This window comes from Chinchilla lanigera, unplaced genomic scaffold (assembly GCF_000276665.1).
Source record: "Chinchilla lanigera isolate Chin_1 unplaced genomic scaffold, ChiLan1.0 scaffold00070, whole genome shotgun sequence".
In the NCBI taxonomy this organism is placed as follows: Eukaryota; Metazoa; Chordata; class Mammalia; order Rodentia; family Chinchillidae; genus Chinchilla; species Chinchilla lanigera.
The window spans coordinates 4,580,903-4,593,244 of NW_004955471.1; the positions used below are offsets into that span (position 1 = coordinate 4,580,903).

The 12,342-nt window shown below is 36.7% G+C and overlaps 1 protein-coding gene and 1 pseudogene across 5 annotated transcripts in view; one reads left to right on the top strand and one right to left on the bottom strand.

Moving 5' to 3' along the window:
- The window catches only part of LOC102018715, a 395,385-nt gene that overhangs the window by 330,558 nt on the left and 52,485 nt on the right, over positions 1-12,342 (bottom strand). Inside the window, exon 1 of one of the 5 annotated variants that reach the window (XM_013522868.1) lies at positions 5,912-5,955. The exons of the other annotated variants lie outside the window; for them this stretch is intronic. The gene's annotated coding sequence lies outside the window, so the exon portion shown is untranslated. Of the gene's footprint in view, positions 1-5,911; positions 5,956-12,342 lie in introns of those variants that run through there. 5 annotated transcript variants of the gene reach the window in all.
- Positions 1-12,342, top strand: part of LOC102022691 — a 30,435-nt pseudogene that overhangs the window by 16,305 nt on the left and 1,788 nt on the right.

Sequence of the window (12,342 nt, forward strand, 5' to 3'; positions counted from 1 at the left end):
CATGATCATCTCAATAGATGCAGAAAAAGCTTTTAATAAAGTCCAAAACTCATGTATGATGAAAATTCTATGGAAAATTAAAATAGATGATCATCGTCTCAGTTTGATAAAAGCTATCTATGACAAACCAACAGCCAGCATCACATTAAATGATCAAAACCTGAAAGTTTTCACTCTAAAATCAGGAACAAGGCACTATTATCACTCCCATTCAATACAGTTCTGGAAACAGTAACTAGAGCAATTATGCAAGAGAAAGAAATAAAAGGAATGAGGATAGGAAATGAAGAAGTTAAATTATCATTACTTGCAGATGACATGATATTCTACATAGAAGACCCCAAAAATTCCACCAAAAGAATTCTAGATTTAAAAACCAATGTCAGCAGCATAGCTGGATACAAAGTCAACACTGAAAAATCAATAGCATTCCTATACACAAACAACAAATTCGCTGAGAGAGAAATTAGGGAAACAAAGCCTTTCACAATAGCACCCCAAAAAATGAAATATTTAGGAATCAATTAACAAAGGAAGTAAAAGCTCTATATATTGAAAATTTCAGTACTCTGAAAAAAGAGATTAAAGAGGATTTCAGAAAATGGAAAGCTATTCTTTGCTCATAGATAGAAAGAATGGCCATAGTCTCAAAACTGTTATACAGATTTAATGCAATCCCAATCAAAATACCATTAGCATACCACACAGATCTAGAGAAAACATTTTTAAATTCATCTAGAACCAGAAGAGACCTGGAAGAACAAAGGCAATCCTGAGCAACAAAGGCAAGGCAGGAGGCATTATGATCCCCAATTTGAAATTATACTACAATGCTACTGTGACAAAATCAGCATGGTACTGGCAAAAAAAAAACAGACTTGAGGATCAGTGGAACAGAATAAAAGATGCAGCCACAACTACAAACACACCCAGCCACCTTATCTTTAACAAAGGGACTAAAAATGTTCACTGGAAGAAAGATAGCCTCTTTAATAAATGATGCTGGAAAAACTGGCTTTACACATGCTGAAGACTAAAATTAGACCCATGCCTATTACCACGTATTAAACTAAAGTCAAAATGGATTAAAGATCTAAGTATTAAAATAGAAACACTAAATCTAGGAAGAAAGAGTAAGTAGAAGACATAGGGGTAGGCAGATAGTTCATTAAAAAAACTGCTTGGGAAATACTTCAAAGAATCAAAACCTGGGATCTCATCATTTTTTATTTTAAAGAGAATAATAAAAATAACAATAGCAAAATACCAACAACATAGACAAAAATAAAACAAAGCAAAACAATAAAACTGATACAGGATTTTAGAAGAAAATAATAGAAATTAACAATGGCTGTTATACTACATATTATTATCTCCAACAAAGTTGCTCAGATTACCAAATGTAAGAATGCAAGATTGATCAAACCATTAAAGAAAATAAAAATTTAAAAAACATTAGAAATGATGCAGAGTTTCACTAGACAAGATGGTAGGAATTCACCAATGCATCATATTGTCTCCCTAGTGTAAGAACCTGAAGGAGTAAATAAAATCCAAAATGTACAATAGATATTACTGAAGGGAAAGAAATTGCTCAAAAGATAAACAACTAGGTCAAAGGAAAGGAGAAAAAGAAAGAAAGGAATAAGGAAGGGAAATGTGTGTGTGTGTGTGTGTGTGTGTGTATATGTATAGGAGGAGAGGTGAGATAATTGTACTGCTGAAGTTTAGGTTTATTGAAAGGAACAGTTAAGCCTAATTTTTTTTCTTTTTGACCAATTTTGCATGCTTATATCTGGTAATCTAAATAACTAACTTTAAGACAACAATACACAATATTACAACCATTGGGATCTCATCTTAAGTTTTGACACACCAAAAGAAATCACCAACTAAATGAAAAGACAACCCACGGAGTGGAAAAAAATTTTAGCCAACTGTCTCTCAGACAAAAGACCTCTATGTAGAACATATAAAGCATTAAAAAAAATCAGACCCCCAAAGTTCAAAGACCCAATCCAAAAATGGACATCAGAGATGAACACACACTTCTTAGATGAAGGGATACAAATGGAAAATAAATATATGAAAAAAATGTTCAACATCATTCATCATTTTAGAATTCCAAACAAAAACAACACTGAGATTCCATCTCACCCCAGAAAGAATGGCTATCATCAGAAATTTAATCAATAAGAAATGTTGGGGGGGGCTATGGGGGAAGAGACACTTCTCCACTGTCAGTGGGAGTGTAGACTGTTGAAACCACTGTGGAAAATCAATGTGGATATTTTTAAAAACCTAGGATTAGAAGTCCCATTCAACACATCTATTCCCCTTCTGGATATTTTCACAGAAGAACTGAAATCATACCACAGCAATATACATGCACCCATGTTTATAGCAGCACAATTTGTCATAGCTAACTCTTGGAAACAACCCAACTGAGGAATGGATAAAAAAGATGTGATATTTTTATATAATAAAGTATTACTCAGCTAAAGATAAACTCAAGACTTTTCTAGGTAAATGGACGCAACTCAAAACCACACTCATAAGTGAAATAAATCGACTTGCATATGTGAACATCATATTGTCTCCTTTATATAAGAAACAGAAAGTAAATAAGATTGAAAAGGTACAATAGATATTGTGAAAGAGAAATAAACTGCTCAAAAGGAAAGAACAACTGGGATGGGTAGAAGAAAAGATGGAAGGGATATATATATATTAGCTAAGATAACTGTTTTCTATTAGTTTATTGAAAAGAATAGTGCTTATATTGCTTGATCACTTTTACATGCCTATATCTGGTCACTTCAAACAATAAAAAAAACTACGTGCTGAATGGTTATTGCTTCCTCACATCTAGAAAATTCAAATTACCCACATGGGACACAAAGTACGTGGCCTGATAGTGATAGGAGAACAGGAAGGGATTTCAAGTGGCCAGCCACGAAGAAAGTTTCAAATGCTGCATATGTGTGTTCTTTATTGGGGTGACGGTTTCTAGGCTTTACAAACAATATCTGCCACACAGTCACCACATGCTGTCCTGACTCACTCCAGGATATTTTCCTAAAAATCAGACCTAAGCAGAAAAAGACAGTCCTAATTTGCTTATTCCTGCTTTACCTTCCATTACAAAACAGCCATCAAGCAAGAGAAGAGCAAGGTATCTTCTGCATGACAGTGGTCATCACCATGGTTATGATCAGCTAGGGCTAGTTTGAGTTAGGTCTTATTTTCAGACAAACACAGTAGATCACTGTACTGAATACTATAATTTGGTATTAAATTCACTAGCTAAGGAAGAATAATTTATCACTTCGATGCACCTGAAGGCGACAACTTGCTGTGGATCCACCACCACTACCCCAGAATTTACACTTTGAAACAAATATTCATACCTCTTAAGGAAAATTACTGTGAAATTTTCTAGAAAGTCTCAGTACTAAATGGGAATGAGGATAGACTCAATCCAGGAAAGAAAACCATCCTGAAATTCACAGCTCTTTAAGTGTAAATCCCCATCATGGCATCAACCAAGTGGCTCCTTAAATGGAAAAGACCCCTCAGCACTGTGCCCACCACATGCATAACATCAGTGTACATATGTTACTTTACAAGTGAAGACGTCTCTCATGCTTCACATCACCAAAAGTTTCCCCATTTTGCCATTTCTAAGTAGCACACTGAATCAAGGCAAGATGGTGTGTGGCTGTCATCCCAGCACTCTGGGCAGCTGAGGCAAGAAGATCTCATGAAAGAGACCAACCTGACCAATTTTGTGACTTAGGGAGATGCTTACTGTGTATCTGAAAAAATAAAGTCTGAGGATACACCTGTAGTTGTTTATGGAGATGCAAGGTACAAGATCCAGTAATGCAAAAGTAAGACAATAATAGATGAATGATAGATAAAAAGATTCCTAGATACTTAGATAAAAATAATAAAAAGAGTAAGTGGGAAATGATTTATTCAGTATGAAAAAAAAGATGGGCCATTGGGGGGGGGCACTGGAGGGCAGGGCTCCAGTCATGGAACCCTAAGACATGACCTCACTTCCATGGCAACCTGTCCAAACAGAGCTTGGAACCCTGTTAACAGGCATCATGATGTAGTAACAACCATCTCCCGAGCTCACTTGGCCAGAGACAGTCAACAGCAAGCATGCTGAGCTGCTTCCTCACTTCATGAGCCCACAGTCTCAGGACTCCAGGCACAGAAAATCTATGTGAAAGACTGAGGCGACAGCTGACTCCATCCAGACACTGTAGGCCACAATGTAGGGGCAGCTCAACCATCACGGACACCCTCGGAAAGGTGTCCCCAGGACTGACCACAACTGATGAAGAAAAACCAACTTACCCATGTGAGGCCTTCCCAAGCCTAAATACCAATGCAACCACAAAGCGAAAGAAACCAGAGCAAGTCTCACCAGGCCCAGAGACTCCCAGTAGCTCTGGACAGGTCTCCCCAGAAACAGGCACAAAATCCTAGGGAGCCAAAGAAGTCCAGGGTGGGAGAAAGAAGTCACAGCCACCAGGCCACAAGAAACATTGAGAAATCTAGTGTACATCCACCCTGACACATTCACCAGTGGAAAGCACTTCATAGGGAGCTATGCCAAACTCCAGCCAGTGTGGTCAGTGCAGCCAGTCAGGGCACGCTGTCTCCCTAAGCCCTTTGTGCCAGTTTCCCTGGGCAGCAAACCCTGCTATGGATCCTTCCTCCCAAGCACCTCCACAACCCACACCTCTACCCGACAGGCCCTGATGATGGGAAGAGATATCACCACACCACAGTGGGGGCATCCATCTCCTTTGTGGGCCTTTGCAATGAAGTTCAAGATGTGTGGTCTTTGGACAACAAACAGCTTTTCACCACAAAGTGGCTAGAGGAAGCAAGAGACCCATGTACTGTATCATCTCAATGGGAACTAGAAGAAGGCCTTAGGCTGTCTGAGCTAAAGGAGTATGGACTCTTAATTCATGCATCACCTTGTGTATCAGAACATCCTAAAATGCATTGTCTAGAAGAGAAACCCATCCACTACAGAGCTGCCGGCCTTGGGAGAAAGTTTTCTTATGCCAATGGCCATACTTTTCAAGCCAAATGTTTCAGCAGGCGTGCTCACTGTGCCGTCTGCACAGACAGAACTCAGACACCAGATATACAAGTGCATCAGCTGTAAACTCTTGGTTCACAGGAAGTGCCACACACTTGTCACAACTGAATGTGGCCAGAATTCTTTGCCACCAGAACCCATGATGCCAGTGAATCAACCACCCATGGCTTCAGACTCTGCAGAGACAGTAAGCCCATCTAATCCTTCAAGTCATGACAGTTTGAAATAGGTTGCTAAAGACAAGGAGGTAAAGAACACCAGGGAAAGTGGCAAAGCTCCATCTAGTTTAGGTTTCGGGACTTTAATTTGCTCCAGGTGATAGGGAAAGGAAGTCGTGCACAAGTACTCTTCACTCAACTACAAAATAGGTCGCATATTTGCAACAAAAGTTGTGAAGAAAGAGCATGTTAATATCCATTGGGCTCAGACAGAGAAGCATGTTTTGGAGCAAGCATCGAATCATCCTTTTCTCGCTGGGTTGCACTCTTGCTTTCAGACAGACGGCAGACTGTTTTTCATTCTAGACTTTGTAAATGGAGGAGACTTAATGTTCCACACGCAGCAACAAAGAATACTTCCTGAGCCTCATGCCAGGTTTTACTCTGAAGAGATCAATTTAGCATTCAACTATCTTCACTAGCAAGGGATACCCTATAGAAACTTAAAATCTGACAATTACTGGATTGAGAAGGACACATTAAGTTCACTGAGTATTGCTTGTGCAAGGAAGAAATAGGCCCAGGAGATGTGACCAGCACTTTCTGTGGCACTGCTAGTTACCTTGCTCTGGAAATTGTAAGAGGAGAAGATTATGGTTTCAGGGTGGACTGGTCAACTCTTGGAGAGCTAATGTTTGAGATGATGATTGGAGAGTCTCCATTTCATATTGCTGAGAATCCTGATACCCCTGATCAAAAGGCAATCACTTATCTCCTGCAATTTAAAGAAAGAAAAATTCACCGCACCATGCTTGTCTTCCTGTAGAAGCTGCAAGTGTCCTGCAGAGTTTTCTGAACAAGGAGTCAAAAGAATGATTGGGTTGTCATCCTCAAACAGGGTTTGTGGGTAGTGAGGACCATCAGTTCTTCCAAAACGTGGACTGGGACCTGATAGAGCAAAAGGGGGTGGTACCTCCTTTAAACCAAATATTTCTGGAGAATTCGGTTTGGATAACTTTGATCCGCACTTTACTAATGAACCTGTCCGGCTCACTCCAGATGACAAGGATGTTGTGCAGAGGATCGATGGGTATGAATTTGCAGATTTTGAGTATATCAGTTCTCTTTTGATGTATGAAGGATGGGTCTGATCCTCATTTTCCAACTGTGCATTCTGCTTATGGTGCCATTTAATGCACACAAAAACTTGTTACCACCCTAGATTCAAAGAACCATTTCTAACTTGTTTGGAAGCCAATTTCAATTTTTTGTACTTATATTTAGGTGTAATATTTGATTCTTATAATCTATATTAGATAATACTGAATTTTGTTGTTGTTGTTGATAGACTTGCTGTTTATGGTTGCACTTAAATAACAATGAGGCAGTTGCTTAATAAACAAACTTGTAAAGATTCCATTTGTTGAGTGGAGAAAGAATGTATATTATTTTTCTTGCTATGTATGATACAGGAAAATAATTTGCCTTTTAAGTAGAATGACTTAACTATGCTTGTTTCTCTCCAAACTATGTTACCTATACTTTTGGCACCCACTTTTGTAACCTTCAGGGAAATCCAAAAAGTAACAACAATGTTGAATAAATCGGCAGAAACCACATATATCATAGTTCTACCCCCTTAGTTAAGTCTGTTTAGTAAAATAACACATAAGATACATAGAAGAATTCTTTTCAGAGCAGAGTTTCTCAAACTACTTTTATTAAAATTGGTGGTTAGTTTATGAAAGAGTTGTCAGATATAGCATTCCTGTTTTAGTACTATTTTTTATGGAAAGGACTTTAAAAGTATCCATCATCATCTAAGTAAGTTACTACGATACAATCTTAGTACAATTTAATTTTAGATAAGCTATCCAGTTTTTAAGTTTAGAATGATTTAAAATTTGTAGGGATGTAATAAAATATATTTTGTCTTTGTTAGAGGCCCCATTTCATTAGAACTATAACTCTCCCAAAGCTTATATTCATATATTACCTTTTCTTCTAATAGCTAAGTTTGAAAGTAATGAAAATATAAAAGTAAAATGTATATATACAGTCACATGTTCAGTTTCCAGATGTACATGTTTCTCTTAATGCCTAGAATTTGTTTTAAAACAAAAAGCAGTATTCACAATATAAACTTATAGAGAATTCTGCAATGTCAGGAATATGTTTGTGAATTAGCTTTTAACTGTTACTTTTTCATGCAGGGTATTCAGAATGTACAGTAATCATACAGGCAGCTTGTTTAAAATGTTTATTACTGAGCCCACATTAGAATTCTTTTGGGCCTTTGGCCCTCATTTTGAGAAACACTTTCTTCAAGTTATTCCTTCGTCCTCCAGTTAAATAGTAGAAAGCATACCCGTGGTATAGAATCTTAAGATAGTAATCAGCAATTTACAACCTTAGGAATATTTTAAAGCAAATTTTAAATGAATGACTATGTTTGATATCGTCTCTGTTCCCCAGTTTTGTCAGCTTTCTAACAATGATATACAAGTGAGGAACATTTTTCTTTGATGAGGTCTTAACTGTTATTCAGAGTGGTCTGGTGTTTTTAAATTTATTAAGTAGGAAGATTTACTGTGGATATTTTATGCAGAATGGCATTACAAATATGTTTTTAACTGTCTATCTGAAGTTGTGAAGTGTCATACCATTTCTTTTCATGTTATACAAAAATTCTCTAAAAAGAGAATGAGGCAGTTTACAGAGAGAATTGTTGGCATTTTGTTGTTGTAGGCAATAATTTATTTTTCAAAAGCCTGTGGTCAGATCATTTTATGTATATGCATATGTATTAAATACTGTACATTTACTCCATAAATTTGTTTTGTTTTGATTTTTGTCATGTGGAATACTGCCTTGGTTATCATAATGTAATCTCCATTTCTGTACCTTCTTTTTCCATGTTAAAATCCTTAAAATAAAATATTTAATACACAAGAAAAGATAGCTGCAAATGCCACACTCTGAACTTGACCCTAGTTTCTAGGATACATCATTTTGAAAGCCTAAAATCTCTCCACTGATTATGATGGTGGAATTAAATTTTCAGTACTGAAACTGTACATTTTTAACTCAGAATAGTAAATGACCTGCTGAGCTGTGTTATCACTATTGCTGATCACTGGTCTTTATCATGAAGACAAGTTAAACTGGTTTTTGAAGAATTGCAGTCCCTGTGTGTAAATATTCTTTGGAAAACTATGAAAAGGATGAATAAGAGTATGGGAGAGCCTATAGATACATTTTAAGAGAGATAGCATAAGTGTACTTTTATAAATGTATATGTGCTGAGAATGTTGTAAGTGTTAGTATATTACACTGGCAAACTTTCCTGGTGATTGTTTTTTAAAGGCCACAACCTCACAGAGGAGAGATTTAATCAGGCTCATAGTATTGGTAGTTTCAGTAGCTGGCCAGAGGACTTCAAGACAAGAAAGTAATGGCAGAAAGGTGTGGTGGAGCAAGGGTGGCCGGGATGTAAAACAAGGGAGCAATGCCCAAGAGGGAGGGGCCAGGGACCAGATTTATATACAAGGTTATGCCTCCATGACCCAGCCAGACATTCCCAGAAGTGTACTTTACTAATTTCTCAGGCAGCTTCCAAACCAGTCAAGTCAACAATTGAGCATAAACATCTGATTCCACCCTTCTCAACTTGACATTCAAACACATCTCCTGAAACCATAGTTAATCTCCAAATAAAGGCACTTACAACTTCATAACTCTGCCTACACACAACCAAAAAATAGTAACCCCTTCCTCAAAGTCTCAACAGTTCCAGCATTGCTCAAAAGTGAAAGTCAATGTCTCCTCTGAGAATCAAGTCAAACTCTTAGCTGGGAATCTCTATAAAATTCAAAAAGAAAGTTATTTAATACCCAAATATAATGACACAGGATAGACATTTTCATTCCAAAAGGGATGAACAGAAGATAGAAAAAAAAAATCAGACCGAAGAGGACAAAAACCAACCAGGGCAAACATGAAATACTATACCTCCATGTTCTAGCATCCAGGGAACATGGTGGTAAGATGTGAGCCTCAAAGGACACACGGTCAGCTCCACTGTATGACCTTGCTGGTTGTAGCCCGCATGACCTCTCTCTGGTTGGCTATATTCACTCTCTGCAACTTTCATTGGGGAATGGTCCATGTTCCTAGTATCTTTGACTTCCTACACCTTCTACTTTATTCCCACAGTTTCAGACAGGTATCTCTCAGGGCCACACTGTCTGGCCTCTCAGGCATTCCTTTGATATCTGTGTGAAAGTATTTATAACCTCACAACTGTTGCATTTTGCATGCCTGAACAACCAGTATCACCTGAATAATGCCAAAATCTGCAAACAGCTTGAACAGTAGCCAGATCCTCTTCGATCATGGCTGCAGCAACTTCTGATTACTGGATGGTGAAACAAATCCCAGGGAACCAGTTTCATAGGTAACCCTTACAATTTCTCCCACAAACCAGTTCCAAGGTGTGTGAACCATACGCTCAGATACAGTCACAGAAACAACCCCACTTCTCTGGTACCAGTTTTCTTCACTGATCAGCTTTCTTTTTGCTGATACAGAATACCCAACACTCACAATTTAAAAGAGGTGAATATGGCTCATGGTTTCAACGGTTTGAGTACATGCCTAGCTGGTTGGTTGAGCAAAGTATGGTTGAATGCAGTTGCTCACCTTGTGCAGGCTGGGAAGCAGAGCAGGAAATAATGTTCCAAGAGGAAGAGGCCGGAGACTAGATATAGTACTCAAGGTCATGCCTCCATGATCCACCCAGACACACTCAAAAGTATGCTTTACAAATTTCCCAGGGAGCTTCCAAGTTAATCAAGCTAACAATTAAGCACAACCATTGCAGAAATTTATTATTTTTAACTTACACATCTGACCTAAATTTAGTTATGTAAGCCTAGAAAAAAAAAAATCTATCTAAAATGAGTGTGAAAACCAACTCCATGTGTCACACACAGCCATGACTCAATTTCATTACCACTGTAAGTACCAAGAAAGATAACTCAACTATGACAGCATGGGTAAACTGTTAGTGATTATGACCTCAGAAAATAAATAATTTCAAAACCATTGTGAACTCTCTGCCAATTTAGAGGCTAGATTAACCACAACACCAACATATATCGCAGTTTCTGCCAGTAGTAAAACCAGAGTCAGAATTTGAAAGTTTACTTACTAGATAAATCATTTCTAAGGAGTCGTCTGATTTTCAATCCTGTCTTTAGTTCATTTTAAGTATAACATATCACACAAATAAGGTATAGTCAATGAGAAAAAAATTAAGTAGAGATAATGTATCAAATATTGCATCTCTTTAAAACTTAGATGAGCACACTTTAAAGTTATAATAAAATGGTATTTAGGATCAATTTTCTGAATAACTTACACATCACTTAGAAATGTTTGCTGTCAGAAGTTCCAGGATTTAGATTCCAGTATATGACATTTATGTCTATAATAGGATAATCTCTTTTTCCCACTCCTAAGCTGGGTAAGGTTACTCAACAACAGCAACACTTAAACAGAGACCAAGGATCATTAGTACAATACTAGGGAGAATTGACAACTGAATCACATATTACTGAAGGCTTAAAATATGTGAGTACTCTGGTATTGGTGCTAAGAGTTAAAAACAAAACAACTGACAAACTTGACCCTTTGGAACATTTTCTATAACTTTTCAACTGGGATAATTAAATTTTTTGCTGAGACTAAACTTAGAAAAGACTTCTGGATAATTTAAGCTACTTGAGATATTATATTTAAACCAAGAACTTTTAGAAGGAATATAAAAATCTCCATAGCGCATATACTAAAATATGCAAAAAACTTGTCATTATTACAGGATTAACTGGTGTTTGCATTTAACAATTCACAGGTATAAACAACTTTTATTACCATGACTATCCCTACTGCATTAGAAGTCATTTAAAGCCTAGATCATTTCTCTTTAATCACCTGTGCTTGCCATATTTTCATCCTTGTTCCTTCTCTCATTCTGAACAGTTTTGTTAGGGGAACTCATCTGCACCCAGGAATCAAGGAACTCCTGAGTTGCAGAACACATATTCAAATGCTTCCTGCACATATATTCAAATGCCTCCTCCATCTGGGATGAAGCTTCCAGTTGGCCTAATAAAAATATGAAATTTCACAACCAAAATAAATCTTCTTTGTATCTTTTCAAGGAAAACTATCAATTATTCTTTTCCAGCATCCTTTGGAGCACATCTGTAGTAGATAAAAGACAGCCCAAGTCCTCAAAAGTCCAAAGTTGTATTACAGCCTAATCCACAGAAAACCCAGAGCTCCAAAATGTGTGGTACTATATAAATAAAGGTGCTAAAATTAAAAGAACAGAAAGACAAACCACGTTACACTTATTAAAAAGAAAAAGTAGGGTGATTCTACTAATACTAGATAAAATATATTTGAGAAAGAAATATTGTAAGAAATAAAAATATCACTATATAATGATTAAAAATCACTTTATCAAGAAGATATAATACTCCTAAGTATATGCTTAACCTATCTCCAAACTACTTAAATTTTAAAAATGATAAAATTGCAAAGAGAAATCGGCAGCTACAGTTGGAAACTTTGATACCTTTTATAGTAGTAATTGATACAAAAAAGAAGAAAGCAGTAAGAATACAGGAGACTCAAATCACACTATCAAGCAACTAATCCAATTGATATTTATTGCATAAAAAAGAAACAAATTAATTTTAAAGTAAACAAATTTAGAGTATAATTGAAAAGCAGAGGAGAAATCAACAAAAGAGAAAATAGAAAAGCAATAAGGAAAAATCAATAAATTTAAAGGCGTGGTCTCTGAGAAAGTTAATAAAATTAATAAGCTGCTAGTCAAACTAATAAGGAAAAAAAAGTGAAGCTACAAATTACCAGCATAGTAAAAAAGTGACATCTCTACCGATTTTTCATAAAGTAACACATGTATACAAATTCAACAACTTAGAAAAACTGGCATTCTTTTTTTTTTTTTTTTTTTTTTTT